Source organism: Phocoena sinus, chromosome 14 (genome assembly GCF_008692025.1).
Source record: "Phocoena sinus isolate mPhoSin1 chromosome 14, mPhoSin1.pri, whole genome shotgun sequence".
NCBI classification, from domain to species: domain Eukaryota; kingdom Metazoa; phylum Chordata; class Mammalia; order Artiodactyla; family Phocoenidae; genus Phocoena; species Phocoena sinus.
In genome coordinates, this window is record NC_045776.1 from 78,070,972 (window position 1) to 78,083,683 (window position 12,712).

General features: G+C 43.5%; 1 protein-coding gene across 1 annotated transcript in view; it reads right to left on the reverse strand.

Annotated features, from left to right (window-relative positions):
- Positions 1 to 12,712, reverse strand: part of KSR2 (kinase suppressor of ras 2) — a 327,436-nt gene that overhangs the window by 49,967 nt on the left and 264,757 nt on the right. The window lies entirely within an intron of this gene.

Genomic DNA, 12,712 nt, shown 5'->3' on the forward strand with positions numbered 1-12,712 from the left:
TGGGGCCTTCCCGGGATAGACACCCCCGCCACGTTCTCCCCTTGCCTCTAGTTTATAGAAAAATTTTAGCCTCCCAGGCCTTCCCTGGGTTTCAAAGAACAAATTTAATTAGAGAAGTGAGAAAATGCAGAAACAAAGGAAAACAGTCAAGCAAGACAAAACAATAATAGTTTAGCCATTAAGCAAAGTCAAGGACCTTTAGTTCCTCTTCAAGGGTTGTAGATAATATTCTAAGCCACATCCTCTGAGCTGTTTGGCAGATACTGAATCCCCCACCAGGTGGAAGAAGTTAACTAAATGCTGCCCACAAGCATGTAGACCCCAGACCACACCAGTTGGAACCAGAAGATTGATGATGTTGACTCCAGACTACTCCACCACCAACCAATCAGAAGAATGTCCACGAGCTGATCACATGCCCCACATCCCTCCTCCCTCCCTCTGTCTTTAAAAACACTTCCCTGAGGGTCATTAGAGAGTTCAGCCTGTACTCCTTGCTGGACACCCTGCAGTAAATGCTGCACCTTCCTTCACCACAACCCGGTGTCAGTAGGTTGGCCTCACTGTGCGTAGGTGAGCAAACCCAAATTTGGTTCTGTAACAACCTCAGGCGCTTTGTACCTGCTGTACTGCTGCTCAGACTGCTTTCTCTGCCTCTCTGCACAGCCATCTCCTCCTCGTCCTTAGGTCTCAGCTCAAATGTCACCCCCCCCCCCACCCTGGACAGCTCTTCTGAGCGCCTCTTCAAAGTCGCAAACCTGTGGCTCTGACCCCAGCCCTCCCACTGTTTCTGGCCTTCATAGCACTTAACAAAATGCTTTAATTATCTTAATTATCTGTTTAACTTGTTATTATCTGTCTCTTCTACTGGCACATGAAGTCCTTGTGTAAAATGTAGGAACTATGTTCTAAGCATCCAGCCCCCAGCCTGGCTCTCAGACAGGTCCAGTAAATGACCGTGGAAAGTACATTAGTGAACTGAAGCTAAGAGACGGCTCTAAGGCCCCTGCTGGTTCTTACACTGGGACATTCTAGGCCCTCACTCACCTTGGACTCAGCTGCTCACCTCTAAGTGCCTCCTGGCAGAATCGCTGGGTGAGGGGGCAAGGAGGTTTTGAAGTATGCGGGAAACTCTAGGCAGTAGAAAAGTCCGCTTGCCCAGCACAGGAAGCAGGAACAGGTTTCTTTAAAGCAGGGGTCTGAGCTCCAGCATGCATCAGAATCTCCTGGAGGGGCTTGGCCCACCCCCAAGCCTCTGATTGGAAGGGAGGGGATAAGAATTTGCATTTCTAACAAGTTCCCAGGTGATGCTGGTCAAGGGGTGGGGGGGGGGCGCACAATATGAACCACAGATTTAAACAATTTGGGGAATTCTAGAAAATTATTTGGGGGGTGGGGACTTCTGGGCTATCTGACCTTTGTGAGTTGCTAATATTAATGAAATGAGTCTTTTACAGGGAAAGAGAATAACACAGCATGCGTTTGTACGAATGAGAGAAGGGGTGTGGGAGAGAGGACAAGAATGGGAGAGAGAAAGGAGAGAGCTGGGGTGTCATTTAGGGTGTACACGGAAGAGGTGTGTGTGTTGGCCCCATGGGAACTTACAGGGCATTTCAGAAGTACATAAACAGAAAATCAAAGCTCCAAAAAAATGAAACTCAGTTTAATAAGAAAGTGGTTCTCAAACTGTGGTGTACCCAGTTCTCTGGAACTCAATAAAAAAGTCAGAGGCCTTGGCTCGTTGGAGTGAGACGGGGCATGGCCTTGTATTGTTACCAAGTTCACCAGCTGATTTGGATATGATCAAAGGTGGCAAACTCCCCCGACCGGTTATTGCTTATGAGCTGAGCCCATCCCCCTCAACCCGGTGGCAAAGAAGGAACAAGCTAGACTAATATTCAGATGTACATTTGCTCAACTCCAAGTTCTGCCAATTATTTGTTCTATGACCTGGGCAAGGGCTCCCTTGACCTTGCCAACCTCAGACCTCAGTCTTCCCACCTGTAAAATGGGCACAGTGATAACCGGGAGACCATCACTGTGCCTTGCTGAAGGCTGGTGGAATCTGTTGCTTTTGGGGGTTTATTTTGGGGGTTCTGCATTTATTAACATTAAATAAATGCCCCTCAATCAGTGAAATGGTTTCAACAATGAAGATTAGTTGTGCCTCCTTCAGTTGCAAGAAAAGGAAGCAGGTGACAGAACTACAGTCTCTGCCTGGCCCACAGCTCTCCATGTCCTCCTGTCCTGAGGGAGGGCTGGTGCAGAAGCTAAGGAGGACAACGAGACAACCTTTCTGGGCAGAATGAGGCAGTTTCTCCCTCCCTCGGCTTCCCCTACACTGGTGCAGACCCTCGTCCGCTGTTAAAACAGCAACCACGATAGGGCGGTCTTCATAACACAGCATTTCCTGGGCTGGCCAAGGGCAGTGGGATGGGCTGGAGGAGAGGATGCTGGCGGCAGCTGAAGCCATCAGCTCTCTGATCATGTTGGGAAGTTAGGGTAGATAAACTGACATTTCCTTGAACTGTTGTTGCCTCTGCAGCTGCCAAAATACTTCCCTTGGGCTGTCACCCTTCATTTTGGAAGTTTCCCAGTTTTTGCCCTCAAAGACACCAGATGTTGTCCCTGCTTGCTGCACGGAGCATAAAATCCAGACCAAGATTTTAGGTCCTACGACAGAGGGTCTCAGAGCGTCTCCTGACTGCCGATAGAGTCACCTGGGGAGGTTTTTTACTGAGGTCCCAGCCCCATCCAGGCTAATTAAATTAGAGACCCCAGGGCAATAGTTCTCACTGGGGCGACTTTGCCCCAGAGGACGTTGGCAATGTTTGAAGACATCTGGGTTATCACAACTAGGGACTTGGTACTACCGGCATTTAGTGGGAAGGAGGCAGGGATGCTGCTAAACATCCTAGAACGCACGGGACAGACCCCATAAATGAATCATCCAGCCCCAAATGTCACAGTGTCGAGGTTGAGAGACTGGGGTAGGTGTTGGTATGTTTTAAACAATGGGATGGGTTCAGTGGGATCACTATCCCCCAGTGAAGCCCTCTCGGAGACGTCAATTTCAGGGAATTGCTTTCTCTTTGTCTCCATGGCCCCAAGCTAAGGTAGGTTGACCCCTACCCCTGTCACCAGATAAATAACGAATTACCTCCCACCGAGATCCCAATACTATGTAATTCTGTCTGGTCTATTTTCCTTGGAAAATTTCCCCACTTCCATTTCCCTTTGCACTAACTAGCTGGACACATCTGACACCAATGCTGGGCACATAACAGTACTTCCTGGCGACACTCTCTAAGGCAGGGTTCCCAAATATTGGTCAAATTAGAATGGGCTGGGGAGCTTGGTTGAAAAGGCTTCACCTACAAATAGACTGGATGCACCAGACTGAGAGTATGTGGCAGACTGAAAAATGGCTGCCAACGATATCCAGCTACTAATCGCTAGAAACTGTGACAGTTACTTTATATGGCAAAAGGGACTTGGCATGTGTGATTAAGTCAAGCATCTTGAAATGGGAGATTATCTTGGATTATCTGGGTGGATCCTACACGTAATCACAAGAGTCCTTATAAGAGGGAGATGTGATCCGTGATGCCGGAAGACGCCATGCTGCTGGCTTTGAAGATGGAGGAAGGGGCCACAAGCCAAGAAATGCAAGGAGGGCAGCTCCAAAGGCTGGGAAAGGCAAGGACACAGATTCTCCTCTGTAGCCTCCAGAAAAGAAAGCAAGCTTGCCTTGATATTAGCCTAGCGAGACCCACTCCAGGCTTCAGACCTGCAGACCTGTAAGAGAATGAATGTGTGGCGTTTTAAGCCATCAAGTTTGTGGCAATTTGTCATGACAGCCCTAGGAAACTAATAGAGGTGGCACCCAGGAGCCTGCATTTTAGCGACCCACCTCCCTTTGTTGGCTCTGATGCAGCAAGTCCTGGTGGACCATATTTTGGGAAGTGCAGCTCCAGAGCAGTTCCAGTCTGCTTCTGAAACAGCGCAGTCTCAGAGAACCAAAGAAGGACCCTGCAACAAACATCTGCTTTTACCTGCTCATTTTACAGATGGGGAAACTGTGGTCTAAGAAACGCTGCAGCGGCATCACCACGCAGCCCCGCCTCGCATGGGGACGCGGCCTGAGGGGCAGGGGTGGGAACTCCGAGACTAGGGTGGCGCGAAAGCTCGAGAGAGGCTATACTCATCTGTGTTAGTCACTGCTGTGTTTCCTGAACATGCCTATAAAACATACTGAAGAAGGGTGCCTGAAATTTGCCGTGTGGAAGAAAGGCTCTTGGTGCTGCAGCCAGGAGTCAGTGCTGTGCCTCTGAGGTGGGAGAGCCAACTTCAGGACACTGGTCCATAAGAGACCTCCCAGCTCCACGTAATATCAAACGGTGAAAATCTCCCAGAGATCTCCATCTCAACACCAGCACCCAGCTTCACTCAATGACCAGCAAGCTACAGTGCTGGACATCCTATGCCAAACAACTAGCAAGACAGGAACACAGCCCCACCCATTAGCAGAGAGGCTGCCCAAAATCATAATAAGTCCACAGACACCTCAAAACACACCACCAGATGTGGACCTGCCCATCAGAAAGACAAGATCCAGCCTCATCCACCGGAACACAGGCACTAGTCCCCTCCACCAGGAAGCCTACACAACCCACTGAACAAACCTTAGCCACTGGGGACAGACACCAAAAACAACGGGAACTACGAACCTGCAGCCTGAAAAAAGGAGACCCCAAACACAGTAAGATAAGCAAAATGAAAAGACAGAAAAACACACAGCAGATGAAGGAGCAAGGTAAAAACCCACCAGACCTAACAAATGAAGAGGAAATAGGCAGTCTACCTGAAAAAGAATTCAGAATAATGATAGATAGTAAAGATAATCCAAAATCTTGGAAATAGAATAGAGAAAATGCAAGAAACATTTAACAAGGACCTAGAAGAACTAAAGAGGAAACAAGCAACGATGAGCAACACAATAAATGACATTAAAAATACTCTAGAAGGGATCAATAGCAGAATAACTGAGGCAGAAGAACGGATAAGTGACCTGGAAGATAAAATAGTGGAAATAACTACTGCAGAGCAGAAGAAAGAATGAAAAGAACTGAGGACAATCTCAGAGACCTCTGGGACAACATTAAACACACCAACATTCGAATTATAGGGGTCCCAGAAGAAGAAGAGAAAAAGAAAGGGACTGAAAAAATATTTGAAGAGATTATAGTTGAAAACTTCCCTAATATGGGAAAGGAAATAGTTAATCAAGTCCAGGAAGCACAGAGTCCCATACAGGATAAATCCAAGGAGAAACATGCCAAGACACATATTAATCAAACTATCAAAAATTAAATACAAAGAAAACATATGAAAAGCAGCAAGGGAAAAACAACAAATAACACACAAGGGACTCCCCATAAGGTTAACAGCTGATCTTTCAGCAGAAACTCTGCAAGCCAGAAGGGAGTGGCAGGACATATTTAAAGTGATGACCAAGAAAAACCTACAACCAAGATTACTCTACCCAGCAAGGATCTCATTCAGATTTGATGGAGAAATTAAAACCTTTACAGACAAGCAAAAGCTGAGAGAGTGCAGCACCACCAAACCAGCTTTACAACAAATGCTAAAGGAACTTCTCTAGGCAAGAAACACAAGAGAAGGAAAAGACCTACAATAACAAACCCAAAACAATTAAGTAAATGGGAATAGGAACATACATATCGATAATTACCTTAAATGTAAATGGATTAAATGCTCCCACCAAAAGACATAGACTGGCTGATGGATACAAAAACAAGACCTGTATGTTTGCTGTCTACAAGAGACCCACTTCAGACCTAGGGACACATACAGACTGAAAGTGAGGGGATGGAAAAAGATATTCTATACAAATGGAAATCAGAAGAAAGCTGGAGTAGCAATTCTCATATCAGACAAGATAGACTTTAGATAAAGACTATTAGAAGAGACCAACAAGGACACTACATAATGATCAAGGGATCAATCCAAGAAGAAGATATAACAATTGTAAATATTTATGCACCCAACATAGGAGCACCTCAGTACATAAGGCAAATACTAACAGCCATAAAAGGGGAAATCGACAGTAACACAATCATAGTAGGGGACTTTAACACCCACTTTCACCAATGGACAGATCATCCAAAATTAAAATAAATAAGGAAACACAAGCTTTAAATGACACATTAAACAAGATGGACTTAATTGATACTTATAGGACATTCCATCCAAAAACAACAGAATACACATTTTTCTCAAGTGCTCATGGAACATTCTCCAGGATAGATCATATCTTGGGTCACAAATCAAGCCTTGGTAAATTTAAGAAAATTGAAATCGTATCAAGTATCTTTTCCAACCACAACGCTATGAGACTAGATATCAATTACAGGAAAAGTTCTGTAGAAAATACAAACACATGGAGGCTAAACAATACACTACTTAATAACGAAGTGATCACTGAAGAAATCAAAGAAGAAATCAAATGACAATGGAGAAACGACGACCCAAAACCTACGGGATGCAGCAAAAGCAGTTCTAAGAGGGAAGTTTATAGCAATACAATCCTACCTTAAGAAACAGGAAACATTTCAAATAAACAACCTAACCTTGCACCTAAAGCAGTTAGAGAAAGAAGAACAAAAAACCCCCAAATTTAGCAGAAGGAAAGAAATCATAAAGATCAGAGCAGAAATAAATGAAAAAGAAATGAAGGAAACAATAGCAAAGATCAATAAAACTAAAAGCTGGTTCTTTGAGAAAATAAACAAAATTTATAAACCATTAGCCAGACTCATAAAGAAAAAAAGGGAGAAGACTCAAATCAATAGAATTCGAAATGAAAAAGGAGAAGTAACAACTGACACTGCAGAAATAAAAAAGATCATGAGAGATTACTACAAGCAACTGTATGCCAATAAAATGGACAACCTGGAAAAAATGGACAAATTCTTAGAAATGCACAACCTGCCGAGACTGAACCAGTAAGAAATAGAAAATATGAACAGACCAATCACAAGCACTGAAATTGAAAATGTGATTAAAAATCTTCCAACAAACAAAAGCCCAGGACAAGATGGCTTCACAGGCGAATTCTATCAAACATTTAGAGAAGAGCTAACACCTATCCTTCTCAAACTCTTCCAAAATATAGCAGAGGGAGGAACACTCCCAAACTCATTCTATGAGGCCACCATCACCCTGATACCAAAACCAGACAAAGATGTCACAAAGAAAGGAAACTACAGGCCAATATCACTGATGAACATAGATGCAAAAATCCTCAACAAAATACTAGCAAACAGAATCCAACAGCACATTAAAAGGATCATACATCATGATCAAGTGGGGTTTATCCCAGGAATACAAGGATTCTTCAATATACGCAAATCAATCAACGTGATACACCACATTAACAAATTGAAGGAGAAAAACCATATGATCATCTCAATAGATGCAGAGAAAGCTTTTGACAAAATTCAACACCCATTTATGATAAAAACCCTGCAGAAGGTAGGCATAGAGGGAACTTTCCTCAACATAATAAAGACCATATATGACAAACCCACAGCCAACATCGTCCTCAATGGTGAAAAACTGAAACCATTTCCACTAAGATCAGGAAAAAGACAAGGTTGCCCACTCTCACCACTATTATTCAACATAGTTTTGCAAGTTCTAGCTACAGCAATCAGAGAAGAAAAAGAAATAAAAGGAATCCAAATCGCAAAAGAAGAAGTAAAGCTGTCACTGTTTGCAGATGACATGATACTATACATAGAGAATCCTAAAGATGCTACCAGAAAACTACTAGAGCTAATCAGTGAATTTGGTAAAGTTGCAGGATACAAAATTAATGCACAGAAATATGTGGCATTCTTATACACTAATGATGAAAAATCTGAAAGTGAAATGAAGAAAACACTCCCATTTACCATTGCAACAAAAAGAATAAAATATCTAGGAATAAACCTACCTAAGGAGACAAAAGACCTGTATGCAGAAAATTATAAGACACTGATGAAAGAAATTAAAGATGATACAAATAGATGGAGAGCTATACCATGTTCTTGGATTGGAAGACTCAACATTGTGAAAATGACTCTACTACCCAAAGCAATCTATAGATTCAATGCAATCCCTATCAAACTACCACTGGCATTTTTTACATAACTAGAACAAAAAATTTCACAATTTGTATGGAAACACAAAAGACCCCCAAATAGCCAAAGCAATCTTGAGAACAAAAAATGGAGCTGGAGGAATCAGGCTCCCTGACTTCAGACTATACTACAAAGCTACAGTAATCAAGACAGTATGGTACTGGCACAAAAACAGAAATATAGATCAATGGAACAGGATAGAAAGCCCAGAGATAAACCCATGCACATATGGTCACCTTATCTTTGACAAAGGAGGAAAGAACATACATTGGAGAAAAGACAGCCTCTTCAGTAAGTGGTGCTGGGAAAACTGGACAGGTACATGTAAAAGTATGAAATTAGAACACTCCCCAACACCATACACAAAAATAAGCTCAAAATGGATTAAAGACCTAAATGTAAGGCCAGACACTATAAAACTCTTAGAGGAAAACAAAGGCAGAACACTCTATGACATAAATCACAGGAAGATCCTTTTTGCCCCATCTCCTAGTGAAATGGAAATAAAAACAAAAATAAACAAATGGGACCTAATGAAACTTCAAAGCGTATGCACAGCAAAGGAAACCATAAACAAGATGAAAAGACAACCCTCAGAATGGGAGAAAATATTTGCAAATGAAGCAACTGACAAAGGATTAATCTCCAAAATTTACAAGCAGCTCATGCAGCTCAATAACAAAAAAACGAACAACCCAATCCAAAAATGGGCAGAAGACCTAAATAGATGTTTCTCCAAAGAAGATATACAGATTGCCAACAAACACATGAAAGAATGCTCAACATCATTAATCATTAGAGAAATGCAAATCAAAACTGCAATGAGATATCATCTCACACTGGTCAGAATGGCCATCATCAAAAAATCTAGAAACAATAAATGCTGGAGAGGGTTTGGAGAAAAGGGAACACTCTTGCACTGCTGGTGGGAATGTGAATTGGTACAGCCACTATGGAGGACAGTATGGAGGTTCCTTAAAAAACTACAAATAGAACTACCATATGACCCAGCCATCCCACTACTGGGCATAAACCCTGAGAAAACCATAATTCAAAAAGAGTCATGTACCAAAATGTTCACTGCAGCTCTATTTACAATAGCCAGGACATGGAAGCAACCTAAGTGTCCATCAACAGATGAATGGGTAAAGAAGATGTGGCACATATATACAATGGAATATTACTCAGCCATAAAGAGAAATGAAATTGAGTTATTTGTAGTGAGGTGGATGGACCTGGAGTCTGTCATACGGAGTGAAGTAAGTCAGAAGGAGAAAAACAAATACCGTATGCTAACACATATATATGGAATCTAAGAAAAAAAAAATGTCATGAAGAGCCTAGGGGTAGGACGGGAATAAAGACACAGACCTCCTAGAGCATGGACTTGAGGATATGGGGAGGGGGAAGGGTAAGCTGTGACGAAGTGAGAGAGTGGCATGGACATATATACACTACCAAACGTAGAGTGGATAGCTAGTGGGAAGCAGCCGCATGGCACAGGGAGATCAGCTAGGTGGTTTGTGACCACGTAAAGGGGTGGGACAGGGAGGGTGGGAGGGAGGGAGACGCAAGAGGGAAGAGATATGGGAACATATGTATATGTATAACCGATTCACTTTGTTATAAAGCAGAAACTAACACGCCATTGTAAAGCAATTATACTCCAATAAAGATGTTAAAAAGAAAAAAAAAAAAAAACAGAAACGCTACAGCAAGGTAGAAGGATAAGAGATGCTTTCATTCAACTCTATCTTTATTGGCATTCAAATTCCATCTGGAGTTTTAAAAAATGAGCAATTGTGCCGACTGTCGATAGCTTTGCAATCATCTCATAATGACCCAATCGTGAAATGATTTAGCAATACTGCTGCTAATTGCATTTGTGGATCTAGCAATTGGGTAACTAGTTGGTTATTACTCATTCCCCAAGAGCCATACACATCGCATTACAAGGAAGCTAATCTTAGAAATACTTGTTAACTTCAACGATAATTACTAGGTAATTGGCTAGAACATGCCATTGTGAATTTATCTGGAATATGCCAGGTAATTATCTGGTCTGATGTTCCCTGTAAAATAAATCCAGGGTCCAGAAACTGTTCCAGTTGGTTGGCTATCATCCAACCATCAACCTCTGCCAACCAACTGCACGAATGCGAGTGATTAATCAAATTACTCAAATATTTGGTTTCAAACTGAATGTTCAGATAAGAAACCGGGGTGGCCAACAAGTGGACGTTGCTGAACGGGAGAGAGGAGGGCACTCAGCCGCTCTCTAAGATAAATATATAACGACACAATAATATGCAGTAAATGTCACTTCTTTGGGGCTCATCTGGCTTCTTCAAACAAAATACCAAAACACTTCAGAGACCAATTATATGTCCCAAAGCTGCAGAGTCTTTATCATGGTGCCAGGAAAAGGCTGCGCTATTTGTGAAATCTGCAGGCAGTTATGGTGCTTGGGGAGGGGGACTCAGAGTTTTGTATGTAGTAGAAAAGGGGCTGCCAACGCAGCTGGCTTGCAGGGGGAGCAACACATTTTCATAATGACCACTCTTTTTTCAAGGATGGCTGCTGACTGAATCCATCCATTTCCAATTAGCCAGCCCTTGGGAAAGAGGGGAGGGAGGCTTGGGTAACTGGGTTCCACTGATACCCCTGAAAAAGTCAGAGGCCGGGAGGTCCTTAGAGGGTCTAGGCAAAGGAGAAGAGATGATGGATTTCAAATTTCTAATTTGGGGGATTTGAAAAAGACGGGTTAGCAGGTCAGAAGGTGAGGGGCTGACCAGAGAGAAAGTTGGGTTAACAGACTGGTGGGAACAGTGGGCAGAAGGCCAGTGGTGGGGGAAAGACCACCTTCCAACCAGACTTGTGCACCTCAAGTAAAGGACCATTGACAGCCTGCTAATATAGATGATACATACTAGAAAGGGGAAAGAAAAGGGAGCTAAGGGTCTTACATGCAGCGGTAGGTGGTAAGAATGGCTGCAGACTGTCTCTCTCCCTGCATCCACGTTCTTGCAACATGGCATTGCAAATCCTCCCATCCAAAGGCAGACTCTGTTCTCCATGCCTTGGTTGGAGGTTGGCCATGTGACTTGGCCAATGCAACGCAGACAGAGATGTGAAAGGCACTTGTCCAACAGGGCTTGACCTCTTGTTGTCTTGCTGCATTTGGAACCCTGAGACTACCCATGGGAATGAGCCCAGGCTGGCCTGTTGTGGGGATGAGAGGCTGTGTGGAGAAGAGCTGAGGCACCCCAGCTGACAGTCTGCCAACCAGCAGACACATGAGTGAATGCGTCTGAGACTGACCAGCCCTCAGTCTGACCAGCCAGCGGACCACAGACACATCTAAGAGCCCAGCTACTGAGCCTGGCTCAGCCCAGAACTGTTTGCAGACTAGAAAGAAACTGTGACTTTGGGGTATTTGTTACTCAGCAAAAGCTTACTGATACACTCACCTAATCAGGACAGCTCAGCCCCTGAATATGATCTGGGCTGATTATTTGAGAGCCACTTCTGGTCCTGTGTAGAGCTGAGAACCGTCAATTTCTACCCTGGTTTAAGGAGGGTTGAAGGGCCATCCTTAGATCTCTAGTCCTTTGCAAGCACTTACCATTTGACACGTGGGTTTCAGTCAACCCACCAACTGCATAATCAATGGTAACGGACAATAACACACCTTCTACCGATCACCCAGATCTTACAAATGGACTCAAAAAGGCGTTGTATGGATCACAAGGGAACAGATCAAAGACACAGCAGCTCTTCCCTGAGCCCACAGCTCCCACTATGGCACCTGCCCAAATGTGAGGCTTGTGTATTTGGGATCTTATTGCTTGGGCTGAGAATAAGAATGAGAAGCCTCCTAATGGACACTTGGCATCACAGGACACACCAAGAACCCTGCTGCTGTGGCCAGTCCTAATGCAACAGAGGAGCAAAGGCCAGGGTTTAAAAACACACCAAAGGATTGTTCCACAACTGGTCAACTGAAACCAAAGCTATTTTTTTTCAATGCCTACAGGTTAGAGAGAGCAAGTCCAAGAAAGTTCCTATCATGTGACATTTTCTTAATGTCAGTTCTCTGTTAACTACCCCTTTTGTGCAGCTATAGACCATGGATCCTGGATATTTAAAACAACCATGGTAGAGTTCGACAAAAGTGCTCTGCTATTTTAATGAAAGCCAGAGCAAGTCATCAGAATGTCAGTCCAGGGGTCAACAAACTAGGGTCTGCAGGCCAAACCCAGCCCATCGCCTGGTTGTGTTAATAATGTTTTATTGGCGCACAGCCACATACATCCATTTACATCTTGTCTGAGGCTGCTTTCACACTACAGTAGCAGAGTTGAGCAGTCACTAGAGAAACTGTATGGCCCACAAAGCCAAAAATACTGTTGGGTCCTTTAGAGAGAAAGTTTGCTGATCCCTGATTTAGCCTAATCCGTTCAATTTACATTTGGAGAAAGTGAGTCTCAGAGACGCTGTTTCAC